The 22,358-nt window shown below is 39.8% G+C and overlaps 1 long non-coding RNA gene across 1 annotated transcript; it reads right to left on the reverse strand.

The window, feature by feature from the left end:
* Positions 1 to 4,379: 4,379 nt before the first annotated feature.
* Positions 4,380 to 21,477, reverse strand: LOC123393204. Its single transcript, XR_006607941.1, has 2 exons — positions 20,951 to 21,477; positions 4,380 to 4,918 (listed from the first exon to the last, which is right to left on the reverse strand). It is a non-coding gene; the product is annotated as an uncharacterized LOC123393204 (long non-coding RNA).
* Positions 21,478 to 22,358: the final 881 nt, after the last annotated feature.

A 22,358-nucleotide genomic window follows, 5' to 3' on the forward strand; every position in this document is an offset into this window, starting at 1 on the left:
CAGAACACTGCAGTTCATTTTATGAGATCAACCCTGACACCACATCCTGAGGAAAATATTCCAGCTAGAGATTTGTAGACTGATAACACCCCATGAACATAGAGGTAAAAATCTTCAGGGTATTATCCAATATAATGAAACAATATAGAAATATATACATCATGAATAAATTAGGTTTATCAGATGTGATTCACCACATCAACAGAGAAGAGGAAAATCATGTGATCACTAATAAAAATGGACAAAATTCAACATCTCTTAATGATTTTTAAAACTCAACAAATTATGAATATGAAGGAAACTTACTTAACTGGATAAAGGGCATCTACAGAAAATCCATAGCTAACATTATACTCAATGAAGAAAAAGTAAATTCTTTCCCCCTAAAACTGGGAACAAAGTGAGAACGTTTTATACTGGAGGTCCTAGCCAAGGCAGTTAAGTAAAAAAAAAAAATGAAAGGTGTAAGATTGGAAGGGAAAGAGCAAAATTGTCTCTATCAGAGACAGTCACAATTGTCTAAACAGAAGATCTAAGGAATAAAAAAAAAAATACCATGAGAAATAATAAGAACATTCATCAAGGTTGCAGGATACAAGGTCAATATGCAAAAATTATATTTCTGAGTGCCAGCAAAAAACACTTGGAAAATGAAGTTTAAAAACAGCATTTCCAGGGGCACTTGGGTGGCTCAATGGGTTAAGCTGCTGCCTTCAGCTCAGGGCATGATCTCAGAGTCCTGGGATCGAGTTCCGCATCAGCCTCTCTGCTTGGCGGGGAGCCTGCTTCCCTCTCTCTCTCTCTCTGCCTGCCTCTCTGCCTACTTGTGGTCTCTCTCTGTCAAATAAATAAATAAAATCTAAAAAAATAGCATTTCCAGTGGCATCAAAATATGCAGCATACTTAGGAATATAGTCAATGAAAGACAAGAGCCCACAGCGAATATCAATGGGGAAAAGCTCAGAGCCTTTCCCTTAAGATCAGGAACATAACAAGGATGCCCACTCTCACCACTATTGTTCAACATAGTACTAGAAGTCCTACCAAGAGCAATAAGACAACAAAAAGAAATAAAAATGTATTCAAATTGGCAGATAACATGATACTTTGTGTGGAAACCCAAAATTCTCCACCCCCAAATTACTAGAACGCATACAGAAATTGAATAATGTAGCAGGATACAAAATCAATGCACAGAAATCAGTTCCTTTCCTATACACTAACAATGTAATTGTAGAAAGAGGAATTAGGGAATCGATTCCGTTTACAATAGCACCAAAACCCGTAAGATACTTTGGAATAAACTTAACCAAAGAAGTAAAGGATCTATATTCTAGAAACTACAGAACACTTATGAAAGAAACTGAAGACACAAAAAGATAGAAAAACATTCCATGGTCATGGATTGGAAGAATAAACATTGTTAGAATGTCTACACTGTCCAGAGCAATCTATACTTTCAATACCATCCCAATCAAAATAGCAATGGCATTTTTCAAAGTACTAGAACAAACAACCCTAAAATTTGTATGGAAGCAGAGACCCCAAAATCACCAAGGAAAAGAAAAACAAAGCTTGGGCCACCATGTTGCCTGATTTCAAGTTCTATTACAAAGCTGTGATCACCAAGACAGCATGGTATTGACACAAAAAGAGACACATACACCAGTGGAAAAGAATAGAGAGCCCAGATATGGACCTTCAACTCTATGGTCAACTAATCTTTGACAAAGCAGGAAAAAATATCCAGTGGAAAAAAGACAGTCTCTTCAATAAATGGTGCTGGGAAAATCGCACAGCTATGTGTAGAAGAATAAAACTTGACCATTCACTTATACCATACACAAAGATAAAATCTAAATGGATAAAAGACCTCAATGTGAGATAGGAATCCATCAAAATCCTAGAGGATAACATCGGCAGTAACCTCTTCAACATCAGCCACAGCAACTTCATTTAAGACACATCTCCAAAGGCAAGGGAAACAAAACAAAAATGAATTTTGGGGACTTCATCAAGATAAAAAGCTTCTGCACAGCAAAGGAAACAGTCAACAAAACAAGAGACAACCCATGGAATGGGAGAAGATATTTGCAAATGACACTACAGATAAAGGGCTGATATCCAAGATCTATAAAGAACTTCTCAAACTCAACACCCCCCTCCAAAAAAAACCCAAATAATAAAGTAAAAAAAAATGGGCAGAAGACATGAACAGATGCTTCTCCAAAGAAGACATACAAATGGCTAACAGACACATGAGAAAATGTTCAACATCATTAGCCATCAAGGAGATTCAAATCAAAACCACAATGAGACACCACCTTACAACAATTAGAATGGCAAAAATTGACAAGGCAAGAAACAACAAATGTTGGAGAGGTTGTGGAGAAAGGGGAACCTCCTTACACTGTTGTTAGGAATGCAAGTTGGTACAGCCACTCTGGAAAACAGTGTGGAAGTTCCTCATAAAATTAAAAATACAGCTGCCCTATGACCCAGCCATTGCACTACTGGGTATTTACCCCCAAAGATACTGATGTACTGAAAAGAAGGGCCATACATACCCCAATATTCATAGCAGCAATGTCCATAATGGCCAAACTGTGGAAGGAGATGAGATGCCCTTCAACAGACGACTGGATAAAGAAGATATGGTCCATATATATACTATGGAGTGTTACACAGCCATCAGAAAGGATGAATACCCACCATTTGCATCAACATGGATGGAACTGGAGGAGATGATGCTGAGTGAAATAAGTCAAGCAGAGAAAGACAACTATCATATGCTTTCACTTATTTGTGGAACATAAGGAATAGCATGGAGGACATTAGGAGAAGGAAGGGAAAAATGAAGGGGGGAAATCAGAGAGGGAGACGAACCACGAGAGACTATGGACTCTAAGAAACAAACTGAGAGTTTTAGAGGGGAGGGGGGAGGGGGACATGTTGGCCCAGTGATGGGTATTAAGAAGGGCATATATTGCATGGAGCACTGGGTGTTATATACAAACAATGAATCACGGAACGCTACATCAAAAACTAACGATGCACTGTATGGTGATTAATGTAACATAATAAAAAAATTTTTTTAAAAAGATCATTCTCAAAGGAATGTTAAGGGGAACAAATGGCTAAGGTATTAAATTTGGAGTTTAAAAAACTTATACATTGCAATAAAATCAATAAATGCAAAAAGTGAAAGAGAAAAGAAAGATACAAAAGACCATCATGAAAACTATGAAACATTGGTGAGAGAAATTTTAAATGATCTAAATAAATGGAGAGAAAGATCATGTTTACGAGTTAGAATAATCAACATTGTTACAGTGTTCATTCTGCTAAAATTGAGCTGTAGATTCAATGCAATCCCCAAACCCCTAGTAGGCTTTATGTATAAAATGATAACCTGATTCTAAATTGTATTTGGAAATGAAAAAGACCTAGACTAGCCAGTTATTTTGAAAAAGTAAAATGCTGATGCTGGATCATATTCATTTGCTCATGCTGCCATAACAAAATACTATAGACAGGCTGGTTTAAACAACAGAGATTTATTTTCTCAGGGTTCTGGAAGCTGGAAGTCCCAGATCCCCAATTATAAAGTCAGCACGCTTGGTTTCTCCTGAGGCCTCTCTCCTTGGCTTGTAAACAGCCACCTTCTCACTCTGTCCTCACATGGTCTTTACTGTGTGTGTCCACAGTGGTCTCTTCCTTTTCTCATAAGGACACAGTAGTTTGGGGTAGGTTAGGGCTTCACCCTTATGACCTGCTTCAACTTCAGTTATCCTCTTAAAGGCTCTATTGCCAAATAAAGTCACATTAGGGGTTAAGGCTTCAACATGTGAATTTGAGGGAGACAATTCAGTCTAAAACATGGATCTCACCCCTAAAGAGTCTGAATAAATTGTACAGGGGATCCTGGTTATAGGATGTGTAAATGCTTCCTGGGATTCTAATGAGGCTGAGAACCACTAAGTGAGGACTAAGGACTCAACCCATGGAGGGGCTGAAGTCACAGAGACTCTTCTGGACTCTGTGAGCTCTGACTGATGGATGACATCCATTCCAGACACCTGGAAGGAGACTCTATGGTTAAGAGCCTGCTAGGAAAGAGTTCTATTTCAGACATGTTCCCCCACCTTGCATGGTCCTGGGATCCCCTGTGTAACATACGTAGCCCAATGTCAGGCCAGAGCAAAGCTCACTAAATAGAAGTCATTGGGCAGGCACCAAATTTCACATTTACTCCACTCCAAGATCCAGACTCTTCTCAGCATGCCCTAGTAACTTCCAGACTGTGAGGACACCTAGCAGTAAATGAGAGATGAAAGCAAGAATACTATTCTCATACTACGTAGTCAGGAGCTCCAGTGTTTGGGCGTTAGTGGGTTTTATTCATTTTAAAGTTCCCGCGTTTGTATGCTAACATTTTGGGGTGTATGCTAAGCCAGAGCCATTTAGTGACAATCTAGGCACCTCTTGCTACTTCCACTGCATGAACAGATGAAGATTTGTCAGTGAGAACAAGCAGGAACCACGAAGCACCCTACAGCCAATCTGACATATATGAAAGCCTTAGAAACAAACACAGTCCATTGTCACACAGTCACACCGTACACAAGTCTAGTTGCTTCCTAGGATTAAGGGGACTATTTTTAGGATTGGTGTGGTGACAACTGGCAAGAGGCACGGAAGGAGTTTCCAGCATTTGTGTCTACTTAGCCTGGGCTCCAGACTCACCCCTTGTGCTGACCCCTTTATCTTCGCTCTCAGGGGAGGAACCTGAAGCCTCTTTTCTCCCACCCCCTTATCGCAGCTCTGTCCAGGTCTGGCTCCGCCGCCTCTACCCAGCGAACTTCGGGCTGCTCCCTCCACAGGCTCCACCTCTGCTCACAGCTCTTGCCCTGGAGTCCTAAGGCAGGGAGGGAGAAGGACACTGCGAGGTCAGTGAGAAAGTCAGTGAGAAGAAAGGGAACCAGGGCAGGCCACCAAGCACCAGGGCCACCTCCCCAAGCTGTGGGGTCCCCACAATGCCCCTTTCTTCACCCTCCCCAGCTCAGATCTAAGGCTGCTCACACCAGAAATGGGCATGCCATTTCCACAGGGCTAGGTCCCAGGCTGGTAAAGCCCACCAGGCTTTGGTTCGTAGTAAGCACAAACTTGGAGACAAGCAGTAGATTCCGTTCTGCACAGTCATTTCCCCTCTCCATCTCCCTGCCACCTGAGGCCCCTTTCCGCAAAGGAAGGCTCACAGCAGCTGCCTGGCCAAGAGAACACATGCCGGACTATCTCTGGCTGCATTAGGGGCAGCTGCTCTTGACTGCTTAATGACCTACTCTGGGTAGTCAGGCTGCCATTACATGACATGCAGATGCTTCTTGAGACAGAGAAGGCCTACCGCTCACAAAGTGAGGTATGGGGGGAAAGTGTTGGGATATAAGAGAGTTTGACCTTCAAACTTAAATCTAAAATCCTTTGACCACTTGAGAAAAAAAAAATTGCAGAAACACACAGGAAACTATTCTCTTTTGCCTTTGAAGTAAGAACGTAAACTCACTTCATTCGTTTATGCATTATATTTCTATGATAACTTCTTATCATCTTCCAAGGAAGATGCCCTTTTAGGTGCTGTCAAGAATATAAGTGTAACCTGGTGTCAGCGGGAGCTCTTAGCTCTCTGAGTCAGGAAAGGTTAAGTTGAATCCTCTCTTCTTCACCCTATCCTATGAAGGTCTAAATTTCCCTTAAATATACTAGCAAGTTCCAGGGGTCTTCTGTTCATTCTCCAAGTTACTGCAGTTCTGCTCCACCCCTTAGGGGGCCATGAAACTCTTCTTCAGTACATACTTTCCACATGAGTTCAACTAACACAGAATCTATAATAGATTTCATGAAGAAGTGGAGCGTTGAGGAAGCACTTACATTACAAAAATGCAAACAACTTTAAATGGTGTATTAGACACCCTGCTTTTGAAATACCCTCCAGGACTTTCAGGTCTGGTCAGAACTGAAGAACAGGTATTGGACTTACTCTCTCACAATAAAATACAACTGAATAAATGTAAAGCAACTGCTTTCAGACATTGAATGAAAGCGGTTAGAAGACTATGGTCCCTGAGGGAAGTGAAACATTAAGTGAGTACCACATTCAACCTGGCTCTCTGCGTGGGGACACTTTGCTTAGCATCCTGTTCATTTAACTGAGGCCCTAGAAAAGGTAGTCCTCTTTGGCCCAGGGCAAGGCCACTCAGCATGTCCTCACAAATCCTGTTAGTAAGACTTGGAAGATTAAGACTCTATCAACAAATTAGCTGCCTTTCAGAATAAAATTACCCATTACGTAAGGGAAGACAACAAAATACAGACTCTCTACAACGGAGCATCCACAATATCTAATATATAATCCAAGCAAGTTAGTGTTTAATGAGTACTGAGTTTCAGTTTGGGAAGATGAAAAAGTTCTGGAGAAGAACAGTGGTGATGGTTGCACAACAATGTTGATGTACTTAATGCCACTGAACTGTACAGTTAAAAATAGTTAAAATGGTAAATTTTATGTTATGTCAACTTTATCACAATATTTTAAAATACCCTCTAAGTCTACTGTTTCCAGAAGGAAGAGGGACATGATGTACCCTCTTGCCTGAAACACTAAAACACCGGGATTGGGGGGGACAATAATGTGCAAATAGTGGACATCAGGCAGCACAGGACAGTAACCTTCAGAAAGGCAAAATAAAAGAACCCTACAAGGTCTCCAATTTACTGTCCAGACAGTTTCCAGACTACAGCATTGGGAGGGGAAACCCCAGTGGAGGCCAGCAGTCTCCCTGAACTGAGAAAATGGAACAGGGAGTCAAAAGAGGCCAAGGCAATTCTGACTGAGAGGGCAGAGTATATGGAGAGAAAAGAATCATATCGAGAGTCCCAGAGATTTGCAGAGGGTCCCCTTGAGTCTTCATCTGATTACTGATCAACACATGTATATGATGTCACCAACAGAGCCTGGAGAAAGAATCACCCAAAAGGACCAGAGGGAGGGGTTCCTGGCTGGCTCAGTCAGTGGAACATGTGACTCTTGATCTCAGGGTTGTAGGTTCAAGTAGTTTAAGTAATCAAGAGATTACTTAAAAATATAATATTTTTTTGAAAAGGATCATAGGGAATAATCCTTATGCTTTACTCAGGACCAGTAATGGTTCCAAGTATCTGGACTACAAAGGTTTATAATTTACAAGGTATCAGACAGAATACCCAGAAAGTATTGCTTCAGTAATGGAAGGGGGGAAAAAAGCCCCAGTTTAAATCTACTTGAATCTCAACTAACAAAGTTTAAAAAAAAAGTATCAAACTTTTTCCAAGTAGCTTAATTATACTGCAGAACAAAGTTCAAGAATATTTATAGAAAAATATCTGCCACTAAGATAAAAATTACACTGTCCAGCATTCAATCAAAAATCACCAGACATGCAAAGAAGTAGAGAAATATGATCCATAATAATGAGAAAAATCAATCAACAAACCAGAAAAAAAGAGAGAGATGATAGAATTAGTAGACAAGGACTTTAAAACAGTTCTTATAACCATATGTTCGAGAAGGTAGAGGAAATGTTAAACACGTTAAATAGAGACAGAAATATTGAAAAGATCTAAAATTATCTTCTAGACTTGAAAATTACAATATCTGTGATGAAAATTACACTTGGTGGGATAAATAACAGATCAGACAGCGTAGGGACAAAAGTCAGTGAATTTAAGAATATAAAAATACTACTCAAAATGAAGCATAGAGAGGGGGGAAATGGGGAAAAAAGTAAATAGAATATCATCAATCTGTAAGATAACCTAAGTAATCTAACATACCTGTAACTGGACACCACAAGAAAAGTACAAGAAGGACAAGAAAAATATCTGAATAAATAACAGCTGAGAATTTTCTAAGTTTGATGAAACTCATAGACCCATGAGCCCAAGAAATTTAATGAGTATCTACACAGATAAATAAAAAGTACTAAAAATACTATGTGTATTGATAAATATGAAAGTGATTTTTCCCCTCTATTAAAGAATCTCCTTAATAGATCATTGTTAAATCTTAAAAACTCTCACTACAGAAGAAAAAAGGAAGGAAGGAAGGAAATGGGTGGGAAGGAGTAAGAAGGCAGGGAGGGGAAACTATAACTATGTGATGTGATGACTGTGTTAACTAAACTTATTTTGGTAATCACTTTACAATATATACACGTATCAAATCATTACACTGTACACCTTAAACTTAGACAATGTCATATGTCAATTGTATCTCAGTAGAATTAAGGGGGAAAGGTCATTGAGATGTACATCATTAGCCATTAAGAAAATACAAATTAAAACCACAATGAGACACGATTTCAGGCTCATTAAGATGGCTATAATAAAAAAGATGTGCAATATCAAGTGTGATGAGGACATGGAGAAGTCAGAACATTCGTTTACTGCTGGTGGGAATGTCAAATGGGATAGCCATCAGTTAGAAAATAGTCTGGAAGCTCCTCAAAAAGTTAAATATAGAGTTACTGTAAAACTGAGCGATTCCACTGCTAGGTATATGCCCAAGAGAAAAGAAAACATTTGTCCACACAAAAACTTGAACATGAACATTCATTTCAGCATTATTCATAAACGTCAAGAAGTGGAAACAGGCAAATTCTCCATCAACTGAAGAATGAATAAATAAAATGTGTATATTCATACAAAGGAATATCATTCAGCAATAAAAAGGAACAAAGTTCTGGTACATGCTACCAAATAGATGAACTCTGAACTCTAAGTGAAGGAAGACAGTCATAAAAGACCACATATTGTATGACTCCATTCATATCAAATGTCCCAGAATAAACAAACCTTTAGAGACAAGAAATAGATTAGTGGTTATAAAGGACTTAGGAGGATAGAGGGAATGAGGGTGACTCTTACAAGATATGAAGTTTATTTTGGAGATGATGAAAATATTCTAAAATTAATTATGGTGATTGTTGCACAATTCTGCATATACTAAAAAACCATGTAATTATGCACTTTAAATGGGTGAATTATATAGCATGTGAATTATCTCTCAAAGCTGCCATTAAAAAGACAGCTGTTTAAAACAAAAATAATTGCAATATCCTATAGGGTTTAAATGTATGGCAATAATAACACAAAGGCCAGGAGGGAAAAATGAAAGAATACTATTGTAAGATTCTTTTACTATGAGTAAACAGGCTTAATATTACTTGAAGGAAGTTAAAGGTGAAAATTATTAATAAACAAACCATTAAAAATTTAAAAAGAGATAGCTAATAAACCAAAATCAAAATTTTTAAAAACAGTTACTCAGAAAAGATGACAAAAAAGGAAACTGGAAATGAGAAGATACTGCAAATAGAAAACTAACAGCAACATGGTAGATTTATACTCAACTATTCCAACAACTACATGAAGTGCAAATGACCAGGCACTCCAAATGAAGTCCCAACTTGTCAGGAGTTAAAAATGTAAGAGCTGCTTATAAGAAACCTAGTTTCAGGGTGCCTGGGTGGCACAGTTGGTTAAGCTTCTAGCTGTGATTTCAGCTCATGTCATGATTTCAAGGTTGTGGGATCAAGCCCACATTGGGTTCCACAGTCAGCATGGAGTCTGCTTCATAGTCTCTTTTCCTCTGCCCTTTCACCAAATGTTTTTTTTTTCTCTCTCTCTCTCAAATAAATAAATCAGAAAGAAAGAAAGAAAGAAAGAAAGAAAGAAAGAAAGAAAGAAAGAAAAGAAAGAAAGAAAGAAAGAAACTTGCTTTTGAATACAAAGGAAAAAATATATAATGTAAGTTAGAAGAAAAGGGATGGGAAAAGATATTTTGCCAACAGTAACCAAAAGAAAGCTGGAGTAGCTATATTAACATTAGATGATGTAGATTTCAGATCAAAGAATATTACTGGAGATAAAAACCAGTCATTTCATAGTAATAAAGAGTCAATTCATCAAGAGGACGTGTAGTAAATATTTATGCACATAACAGCACAGCTTCAAAATACACAAAGTAAATAAAATCTGTTGGAACTTTAAGAAGAGAAAAATCCACAATTACAGTCAGGAGTTTCACACTGTAATTGGGAGAATGAATTGACAGAAAATCAGGACGTATATAAAAGGCTTGAAAAATACTACCAACCAATTTCATTTGTTGATTGATGCTTCACCTACCAACAACAGAACACACATTCTTTTTAAGTGCTCATGGAACATTTGCCATGATAGACCATATTGTGGGCCATAGAGAACTCTTAATATTTTAGGGACAACTGGGTGGTTTAGTTGGTTAAATATCTGACTCTTGGTTTTGCCTCAGGTCATGATCTCAGGGTCCTGGACTAAAGACGTACAGCTGGCTCTGAGCTCAGTAGATAGTCTGCTTGAGGATTCTCTCTCTCTATCTCCCTTTGCCCCTCTCCCCATGCCTCTCAGATAAATAAATATTTTCAAAAACTCTTAATATTTTAAAAGGATTCAAATCATACAACGTTTATTCTCTGACTCTTGGTATTAAATTAGAAATCAATAACAGAAAGATAGCTTTTAAAAAACCCAAATATTTTGGAAACTAAATAATATATTTTTAAATAATGCATAGGTAAAAGAGAAAATGAAAATCAAAATTAAAAAATATTTTGAACTGAATAAAAGTGAAAATGCATTACATTGTAGGGCTTAATGATGAATTCTACCAAACATTTATGAAAGAAATAGTACCAGTTCTACACAAAGTCTTTCAGAAAATCAAAGAGAGAGTACTTCTGAACCCATTATATGAGGCAAATATTATCCCATATCACAAATAGGGAAAGACATTATGAAAAAAGATATTATATACTAATATTCCTCATAGACATAAATGGAAAAATTCTAAAACAAGTCAGAAAATTTAATTCAACAATAATACAAAAAGGAGATTTATCCCAGGAAAATAAGGTTGACTTAACATTTCAAAACCAATCAATATGGGTGCCTGGGTGGCTCAGTGGGTTAAGCTCCTGCCTTCGGCTCAGGTCATGATCTCAGGGTCCTGAGATCCAGTCCCGCATCGGGCTCTCTGCTCAGCCGGGAGCCTGCTTCCCTCTCTCTCTCTGCCTGTCTCTCTGTCTACTTGTGATCTCTCTCTGTGAAATAAATAAATAAAATCTTTTTAAAAAACAATTAATATAATTTACCCATTAACAGTTTAAAAAGGGAAAATATAATCATCCAAACTGATGCAGAAAAAAAAAAATTTGACAAATCCAACACTGATTTCTTTCATTAATTTTAAATTGAATTGTAACTGACATACAATATCCTATTAATTTCAGGTATTCGTCACAGTGATTAAGTATTTTCATACCTTACAAATGATCTCTATGATAAATCTAGTTACCACCTGTCACTATACAAAATTGTTACAATATTATTGACCATATTCCTTATACTGTACATTACACCCTCGTGACTTATTTTTTAACTGAAAGATTTTACCACTTAGTCTCCTTCACATATTTAGCCTACCCTCCAACCCCTCTCCCTTCTGGGAACTAAAGGTTTATTTCTTTTATCTATGAGTCTGTTTCTGTTTTGTTTGTTCATTTGTTTTTTTAGATTTCATATATAAGCGAAATAATACAGTATTTGTCTTTCTCTATCGATTTACTTCACTTAATGTAATATCCTCTAGGTCCATTCCTATGTCACAAAAGGCAAATTTTCCTTGTTCTGTATGGCTGAGTATATATATTCCACATCTTTATTCATGCTTCCATTAATGGACACAAGTTGCTTCCATATCTTGGCTATTGTTATTAATGCTATAAAGAACACAGGGGTGTGTGTATCTCTTCAAATTGGTGTTTTTATTTTCTTCAGATAAATATCCAAAAGTGGAATTGCTGGGTCATATGGTAATCCTATTTTTAATTTTTTGAGAAGACTCCCTACTGTTTTCCATAGTGGCTGCACCAATTTACATTCCCACCAACAGTGTATAATGGTCCCCTTTTCTCTATGTTTTCCAACACTTATTTTTTGTCTTTTTTATCATAGTTAGTCTGACAGGTATGAGGTGGTATCTCACTGTGGCTGTGGCACCCTTTGATTTGCATTTGCCTAATTAGTGATGACTATCTTTGTTGTGTACGCTGGCCATTTGTTTGTATTCTTAGGGGGTTGGGGAATGTCTAGTCAAAAACATCTGCATATTTTAAAATCTTTTTAAATATTAAGTTGTGTGAATTCGTTATATATTTGGGATATTAATCATGATTTGATGATTTGCAAATACCCTCTCCTATTCAGTAGGTTGCCTTTTCATTTTGTTGGTGGTTTCCTTGGTTGTGCAAAAGCTTTTTAGTTTGATGTAGTTCCATTTATTTTAGGTTTTTTTTTCCCTTGCCCGAGGAGACTGGTCGGAAAAAATACTGCTAAGATTGACATCAGAGAGCTTACTGCTTATGTTTCTTTCTAGAAGTTTTATGGATTTATGTAAGTCTTTAATTCATTTCCAATATATTTTTGTATATAGTGGTAGATAGTGGTCCAGTTTTCCCAACACATTTATTGAAGAAACTGTCTTTCCCTCACTGTATATTCTTGCTTCCTTTATCATAAATTGAGCATCTATGTAAAATTTTTTTTTCTGGGCTGTCTATTCTATTCCATTAATCTATGTGTCTGTTTTTGTGACAGCACCATATTATTTTGATTACTATAGCTTTATTGTATAGTTTGAAGTCAGGGAGCATAAGAGCTCCAGCTTCATTCTTCCTTCTCGAGATTGTTTTGGCTATTCAGGGTTTTTGAGGTTCTATACAAATTTTAAGTTTATTTGTTCTACTTCTATGAAAAATGCCATTGGTATTTTGAGGGGGATTCTGCTAAATCTGTAGATTGCTTTGAACAGTATGGATATTAATATTAATAATACTAGTCATTCCAATCTATAAGCACAGTGCATCTTTACATTTGTTTGTGTTACATTCAATTTCTTTCATTAGTATCTTATAATTTTCAAAGTACAAGTCTTTCACCTCCTTGGTTATATTTAGTCCTAGGTATTTTATTCTTTTTCAAGCAATTGTAAAAGGGATTGTCTTAATTTCCCTTTTTGATAGCTCATTATTAGTGTACAGAAATGCAGCCAACTTCTGTATGCTAATTTTGTATCTTCTGATTTTCTGAATTCATTTATTAGTTCTAGAATTTTTTTGGTAGAGTCTTTAGGATTTTCTATATACAGTACTATGTCATCTGCAAACAGGAAGTTTTACTTTTTCCTTTCCAATTTATATGACTTTGATTTCTTTTTCTTGCTTAATTGCTGTGGCTAGGATTTCCAATACTGTATTGAATACCAGTGACAAGAACAGGAAACTTTTCTTGTTGCTGATCTTAGAGAAAAAGCTTGCAGATTTCCCACTGAGTATGATGTTGTCTATGGGTTTGTCATATACTGCTGCCATTAGGTTGAGATACATTCCTTCTAACCTCCTTTTATTCAATTTTTATCATAAATGGATGTTGAACTTTGTCAAATGCTTTTTCTGCAGCTATTGAGATCATATGATTTTGATCTTTCATTTTATTAAGTTAGTGTATCAAATTGATTGATTTGCAGATATTGGACCATCCTTGCATGCCTGGAATAAATCCCATTTAATCACAGAGTATATATAATCTTTTTTTTTTTAAGATTTTATTTTTATTTGTTTATTTATCTCTCACGGAGAGAGATCGATCACAGGTAGGCAGAGAGGCAGGCAGAGAAAGAGGGAGAAGCAGGCTCCCCGCTGAGCAGAGAGCCTGATGTGGGGCTCAATCCTAGGACCCTGAGATCCTGACCTGAGCTGAAGGCAGAGGCTTTAACCCACTGAACCACCCAGGTGCCCCCATACATAATCCTTTTAATGTATTGTTGAATTTTGTTACTAATATTTTGTTGTGGATTTTTGCATCTATCTTCATCAGGGATACTGGCCTGTAATTTTCTTTTTGTATAGTGTGTTTGTCTGACTCTGGTATTTCTGATTTAAAAAAAGCTTCAGCGAACTAAATATAAATGAACTTCCTCAATCTAATAAAGGGCATCTCTAAAAAAACTACAGTTAGCATTATAACTAGTAGTAATACTGAGTGCTTTTGGCATAAGATGAGGAATAGGTAAAGCTGCCTGCTCTCATCACTTCTATTCAGTATTGTACTTTACTGTATTGTTTAAAGTTCAATGAGACAAAACATAAAAGAAATCCAGAGTAGAAGGGAAGAATTAAAACTGTCTTTATTCTCTAACAATATGCTTATCTATGAAAATTCTTCAGTCTATAAAAGAAAAGCTACTAGAATAGGTGGGTTTAGCAAGTTTGCATAATGTAAAATAAATATACAAATATCACTTGTATTTCAATATCCTAGTTATAAACAATCAGAAATTTTTTAAAAAGATTTTATTTATTTATTTGACAGAGAGAAAGACAGATCACAAGTAGGCAGAGAAGCAGGCAGAGAGAGAGGGGGAAGCAGGCTCCCTGCTGAGCAGACAGCCCGATGTGGGGCTTGATCCCAAGACTCTGAGATCATGGCTAGAGCCAAAGGCAGAGACTTAAACTACTGAGACACCCAGGCACCCCAAATAATCAGAAGTTGACATTAAAATAAAAATCATTACCAACAGCATCAGAAATAGAAAATAGTTGCATATACTTGACATAATATATGCAAGATCTCTACTCTGAAAACTGCAAAACATCCCTGAGAGAAATTAAAGAAAACTTGAATAAATAGAGAGATGTACCATGTTCATGGAATGAAAATTCAACATTGTAAAGATGTCAAGTCTCCCCGAATTGATACATGGGTTTCATGCAATCCATGCTAAAATCCAAGCAGGCTATTTTTGTAGAAATTAATGAATTGATTCTAAAAAGAGTTATAAGCCAACTAGAGAAAAACATGCACTGAGGAAGGTATGGGTCCAATCCAAGATAGCACTAAAGGTAATCTAGGATGGAAGCTGGACAAGAGCCTGAGAAAATAGGCTAAAGATATATAATGGAAGAAGAGAGGAGCAAAAAAAAAAAAAAAAAAAAAAAAAAAGGAGAGGGAAAAAAAGGAAACCAAATTTTTCAGAAAAAAAACAAAAAGAGCCTGGCCTATTTAGAAGTCAGTGGGTTCCCACTCACAGATAAGATTAAAATAGAACAGGGAGATATCAAGGATTCAGTGAAGTTCTCTTCCCCAAAACATGAGTGGCATAATGGTTGTAGCACTGCAACCATGGAGAAAGTCATGTAACCATGGGATGCCACTGTGTGGCCTCCAAAGGGGACCTTCACTGTAGCTGTGGTGTAGGTGCTTGCAGCAGGTGAACTGGGAATTCCAAGGACTTTGCAGTCTACATGAGTGGAAGTGTTGTTAGTGTGTGGGAAGCTGTTTCGGTTGAAGGGGAAGTGGCCAGGAGATGAATGGCTTGAGCAGAGTCCTGGCCTACGAGGTACAAATCCTGACTCAGACATTGTCCAGCCTTGTGCTCATGGTGAAGTTATTTAACACCCTTTATATTTGTTTCCTCTTTTGGAAAATGGGGGCAAAAGTGATCTCTACTTTGTAGGGTATAGTTGAAGAAATTAAAGGCTGTGATGTTTGTGATCAATGCAGTAGCCAGAACATTTTACTACACTTGAGAAATGGTCATTTGTAAAAGGAAGGGAGACAGTGAAGGGCAGAGCCTGTATTGGGCGATTGTGAGGAAGGGGTGATGGGGGTTGGGGGCATTAGACTTGGAGGCCACCACAGCCAATTTGGGGCATGTGGCTCCTATTCTGTGACTGCAGTGGTTTTAAAATGTTTATTGAGCAGCTACTATGTGTGAGGCACACTCATTTAATTTTGGTTGTACGAATATGAATCCAAGGTTCTAAGAAATTAAACAATTGATCAAGGCCACACTACTAAAGCATTCAGGGAGCAGGGCGTGGCACTATGAAAGGGGAGCCCTGGAAGACAGCTGGCGGTTGCAGGTCAGGAGCTGGTTTGGGCCACAGGTGTGAGAAGTGAGAATGAGGCTGATGATCTGGGGTGGGGGCTGGTAGTGAATGAAGGAGCTCAGGCCCAGGATACATGAGCCCACTGCTACACCTGCAGCCCTGTTGGGCAGATCCACTGAAGGTCTGTGGGGCCCAACTGGGTCCGGAACCTCAAGTGACTAGGGGAGAATGGGAGCGTGGCAGGGGTGTCAAGGGTGGAAGCAGACAGTGTTAGGAGCCTGATAAAATACAGTTCAAATTGCATCAGAAATGCCTGTGGCCTGCCCCATGGCCAGTCTCTTGTTAGTCCAAGCCCCCGCTTAGGACTGATATTTAATGAGAGCCGGACAGCAAGCTATATTGTCTGCCAAATGTTGAAATACCTCCACACTGGTCATCTCAAGCCCAAGTCCCAACCAGTGCCCTGTCTCTTACAGGGACCTCCTACCACTACACAATTCACCAGAACAAGGGGAACGATGACTGTCTTGCTTTCCTTAAACACCCAGCAGGTCCTCCCTTGGCCAGCTTTGTTCTTGCTTTAGTTCTGCCTGCACTGCCCGGCCCTTCTCCCTCACCTCCTTCCGTTCTTTGCCTGGCTCCTTCAGGGTTCCGCCCAAATGTTCTCTTCCCTGGCCCCTCTAAATTTGACCCCTAGCCTCCCATACACACCACTTCATCCCTTTCCTGGCTCTATTCCTCACTGACATACCGTATGTATTTACTGTCATGGTTAATGCCAGTCTCCCCTACCAGAACGACAGGGCTCTCATCCTCCTGTTCCCTGTAGTATCTCCTGCGCTCACAACAATGCCTGCACCTGCTAGATATTCAATGAGGATCTGACGAATGGCTGAATGAACCAAGGAATAGTGGATGTGCTGTGGTTCAGCAGCTCATCAGTGACCAGGGCCATGATTACTTCCAGAAAGCACTGAAACTTCTTGGGAGAAGGCAGAAGGGCAGACAAGGCCTTTGTCCCCCAGGAGAGCTCCCTAGTGGGACAAGGAAGAGGGAAGGGTGGAGACGTAGGCTCAGCAGTCTCACAAAGGCCCAGGACGCAGGGCGTGATGGCTGTGTCTCTCACGGGGAAGGCTTGTAGCAAGGGCTGTGCCATGGCTTTCCGAAGGTCTTGGCCAATTAAGAAGTTGTGGTAGTTTTGAAACTGGAAGCAAAAGCAGCGTGGCCTCCAATGAGGCCCCAGTCAAAGCTGGAGTCCTGCTGGCGCTGGGGCAGCGGCCAGCGTCTGGACGCACAATGTCGATCTGTTCAATTGCTTTCTTTTTTTGGAGGCGGTTGGCTCACCCCGCTGGAATGGGGTGGCACTTTGGGACATGAAGCTTGGAGCTGGTGGCAGATTTCTTGGAACTGGTAGCAGGGAGATCTAAATTAAGACCTTTATATCACACCAAATAAATAGAAGCTGAAGTAGAGGGTTGAAGGAATTAGGCATAATGCCTTTATACATAGCTTTTGAAACATGGAGGGGAAAAAAGTTAGAAAACAGAATGGTGTTTATTCACTCAAGTCCCAAGGTATTTGCTGGAAACAATGACACCTCTGTCTGACACAAAAGCTCATGTTAGAAAGAGCAAGCCTTTCTCTTTGAAGTGTCCTGCCACACACAGAAGCCTGGGTAACGAATGCCAACGGCTTTGCTGTTCGGGCTCTCGAAGCAAGACTGAGGGCTGGCCCAATTTCAAGCCTTCTCCTGTCTCCGGGGAGGGAAGATGAGTCGCCTCTGGCTGGGGGTCGTCCACGCAGTTGTTTCTTGCCTGGCACCCCGGAAGCACACCTGCCACGGGTTCACCCCCAAGCTCCGGGGGCGGGGCCTCACCAGGGGCAGCAAGGGGACCTTCCCCGTCTTTCTTTGCAGAGGAGGCCCCGCAGGGGCCGGGTGTGCTGAGCACAGGGGCCACTGGGAGGTGCTGAGAAAGGTAAGAGGAGACTCCACCACCCGCTTTGGCCTCTGTGTCTGGGCCTGTGGGCCCCAGGTGTCGTGGCGAGCAGTCTTCTCTCCAGGATGGGGGTGAGAGAGCCCAGCGTGGGGCCCAGGACGGGCAGACAGGAGGCACTTTAGCAGTGAGAATGAGGACCTCACCGAACAGAGCAGTGTGAAGGAATTTGCTCAGCAGAAATCATGTATTAAAATCCCGTAATTACTGCGTCAAATGTGAACTTAAAGAGAATCTTCAGTGCCACTAGACCAGCTGTTTCTCTACAGACAAAACTCTGGCCTTCCCAGCTTCTCCAGGGGCGGAGGGCTGTAGGGACCGGAAGCCTTGATATGTAGTATTCGCCAATTTCTACGGTGGTGATACTCCCACCACAACAGAGGTGGGAAGAGATGCACAGAATCCCATGACGCAGTATTTCCACCACACGGATTCTATATACATCAGTAACCCCCAAAATATAAACTATAGCTACAGGAAGGAATTACCTTTACCTTTTATATAACTTAACTCTAAGTTTATACATTCAGTTTTCAGTAGTTGTGCTGAACAGCCAGCTCACAAAATCCCTGAAAATTAACAACTGGCTCCTGCTAGCTGGGCCAGTGGAAACCCAAGCCAGCGTCCCAGACCTCCCCCGCAGGCCAAGGAAGATGGCAAAACGAGAGAATGGTCTCCCTTGCCAGTACCAGGCAACTCCAGGACAATTTGCACTACCTTTCTAGCAAGGTGTACTCTTTGGTTTTCTCTTGATTCGGCAGCAGTTACAAATTTGGCATCAGGCTCATACCCCTTACTACCCTGCAGAGTGGCTTCCTGAAGAACCTCAGGCTGGCTGTGTTCACAGCGGGGAGTTGGCAGGAGTCAGCAACCAAAGCAGGGAGCACCTGTTCTGTGGAGGGGGGTGTGTAGGTCAGCCTCAGGCTTCATCTTAACAGTCATGAGGGCCATGTGTACAGGTGTGTGATGAGCCTTTCCAGGAGCTTGGCCCAGAGACCATAATAATCACTAGGCCTCCTGGGCTCAGGTTTATTATTATTTAGTTGTTTTTCTTGTGCTCTTGGTTAGTTTTATTGAAAATAACTACAAGAAAGTGCACACATTTTAAAATATACCACTCCCTGAATTTTCCAAATGATCTGTTCCGGAAAGCGTCACTCAGCTGAAGCGATCCATTTCCAGAGCCCCGGTGGACAACCTCGTGCCCTTCCCGTCAGCAGCATCACCTCAGAAGTGACCGTGACTCTGGCCTCTCCCACTTTGCTTTCTTGTTTTTGAAATTCACATATAGGGAATCCTATATGGACAATTTGTCCATTTTGGGTTGTCTGTAGAGTTCCAGTTGCTCCTCATCTTCATTAACACTTGGTAGTGTCAGTCCTCTTTATATTAGCCATCCTGGCAGGGATCTAACAATAGCTCATTCCAGTTTTCACACCTCCCTGATGATGGATATTGAATAAATTTGTCTATTAAAATGCTTGTTAACTATCTGGATATTTGTGAAGTGGCCAAATTACTTGCTCATTTCTAAACACATTGTCTTTTTATTGATATGTGACATTTTTATGTTCTAGGTCCTTCATTGGATTTTTCCACTCCATAGCTTGACTTCTCTCTTAAAGGTAATTTGATAATGAGTTAACTGTAATGACATTCAGTTTATCATTTTTTTACCCAGATGATGTTTTTTGTGTCCCAATAAATCTTTGCCTAGTCTAAGGCCGGGAGATTGTCTGTTTTCTTCAGAAGCCTGATTATTTTACTTTCCACATGTAGGATCATGATCCATTTGGAGTTCATGTTTATGTATGGTATGAGGTCAAGGTTCACTTTTTTCCATATGTACATCCAAAATTATTTTTTCTGACTGATGGTCGTCTCATTAGGATTTTGCAGTTTCCAAGTGTTAATTCCTGCGTTTTTGCTAAGTATTTTATCTTTTCCCCCCTTTTTAGAGACAGTGTGCAATGTGCGCAGTGAGGAGAGGGGCTGTCAAGGAAAAGGGAGAGAGAATCTTAAGCAGTCTCCACGCCCAGTTGCGGAGCTCAGTCTCATGACCCTGAGAACGTGACCTGAGCTGAAATCAAGAGACAGACACAACCAACTGAGCCTCCAGGGTACCCCCTTTTTTTTTCACTCTTAAAGGGAAAATAGGGAGAGACAGTATAATCTGGAGGCAATGACAAAGTGAATAAGCACAGTTCTTACCCCCAAACAGGAAGTCAGGATCACACACCATCTCCACTAGGATTAACCCTGCCTGGACCCCTCCTATGCTCCAGTACAAATACCCCCAGTGAGCCAACCATAGAGCTTTGGTCCTCAGCCTCAATAGACTGGAATGGCTGCCTCAAGACTGCTCATCCAGGTCATCTGTGGTGAAACCCACAGGTTAAATTATCCTTTGCTGTATCATCACAATGCCCACAGTCATCTTAAGGAGATTTCAGGAACAAAGCTGTATTGTTCAAATTAACGTTGAGGTGAATTGATTTCTTCTGCTCTCTTGTCCACTTGATCACATTCCAAAGTCTGGGCTACACTGAGGAACTTTACTTCCTAATCTAACAAAGCCCTTCTTGTAAGACCACCAAACTCTTTCCCTATGCTATTTCCAGGCCCTCTTTTTTTAAAAGGATTTTATTTATTTGAGAGAACACAAGCAGGGGTGGGGATGCAGAGGGAGAAGCAGGCTCCCTGCTGAGCAGAGAGCCTGACATGGGGCAATTCCAGAACCCTGGACCAGGATCTGAGCCGAAGGCAGAGGCTTAACCAACCGAGCCACCCAGGCACCCCTCTTGGCCCTAATCTTAGCAACAGTTACTAGCTTCCTTTTATCAAGGATTTGTTAGGCACTATGCTAAACACTTTAGGAGATTATTAATATTATGATTAATCATATACCTACTACTTCAAAGCCTTTCTTACCATCAGGAATCACACCATATAGTGTCTGTTCAGCTGGGAAACAAGTTTCAGAGTCCTGGTTTCTTGTTCACTGTTGTATCAAAACAAATAGCCCAGTGCCCCACAACTGGATATACTCAATACACGCTCATTTTCATTGGCTTCCAGGCCTTGCCATTCCATCCTTCTCAGCAAACCACTTAAGGTATAGGACTACCTGAAGGGAGACTCCCCTTCTCAGATCCTTGGCAGAACAAAGAGGAGAAAATAAAAAAGGGATTAGATGTGACTGATGATTAACTATTTTTACAATTTTTCTTTTAATATAGTTTGATTAAAACTTAGCATACCTAAATGTATTTCCTATTTCTTTCATAAAGGACCATATTGGAGACGTTTTTGGTCCTCATTCTGACCAACTTTACTGTCTAATTTTTATCAGCCTCATCACTAAGTATCTCTTATGGTAGGAGGAGTTTCCACATTTGCTACTATCCCATCTGCCAGGTTCTTTTTTTTTTTTTTTTAAGATTTTATTTATTTGACAGAGAGAGAGAGAGAGTGAAAGAGGAACACAAGCTTGGTGGGGGGAATGGGGGAAAGAGAAGCAGACTTCCCACAGAGCAGGTAACCCAATGTAGGGCTCAATTCCAGGACACTGAGATCATGACCTGAGCTGAAGGCAGACCCTTAATGACTGAGCCCCCCCAGGCACCCCTGCCAGTTTCTTTTAATCCATGTCTTCAGAGAGAGTTAATTGATTGAAAAACTACCTAAAATAGCTTCACTGCCGTGGTCTGAACACTTTTGCCCACATGCCTCCACTACAGTCTTAGAAATTACTTTAAAAATGTAGTAACATTTTGCATTGCTAGGGCACCATTTCAATTTTCTACTCGATTTCCCATTATTTATAGCATAGATTAAGCTGCTCAGCAGAGAAAACAATTTAAACTCTTAGAAATAGTCACTGTTTTAAGTTATGTGTTATTTTGAATGAAGTGTTATTTTGAATTAAATGTTATCAGATTAAAAACATATATTGATAATACTGGTTTTCTTTCATCATCTGTTAGTGCTCACCAGAAGATTCTCCAAGAGATACCCTACTACTCGGCCTCAGTCGTCCATGAATTGATAAGCACCTCAAAGGAAAATGGATACTGAGGAATGTAATTTGATTAGCTTCAACATTCTTATATGTGTTCACAAGAAAAATCTTACAATAGCTAAAACAGTAAACTATCATCTGTATATAAACTTTCTATTCACAAATAAAATAGTCAATCATGTGACCTTGAGTTTAGCAACCTTTATTTAGCACAGAGGGATGTTTTTTGATCCAGGCTCTAAAATTCCTAAGATTCTTGGTTAGAGTCTTTGGATGTATCATGGCTCCTCTTTTCCAAATGAAGATAATGTAAGTATC

The sequence above is a fragment of the Mustela putorius genome, unplaced genomic scaffold, assembly GCF_011764305.1.
Source record: "Mustela putorius furo isolate JIRA1106 unplaced genomic scaffold, ASM1176430v1.1 tig00000765_pilon_pilon_pilon, whole genome shotgun sequence".
Lineage (NCBI taxonomy): Eukaryota > Metazoa > Chordata > Mammalia > Carnivora > Mustelidae > Mustela > Mustela putorius.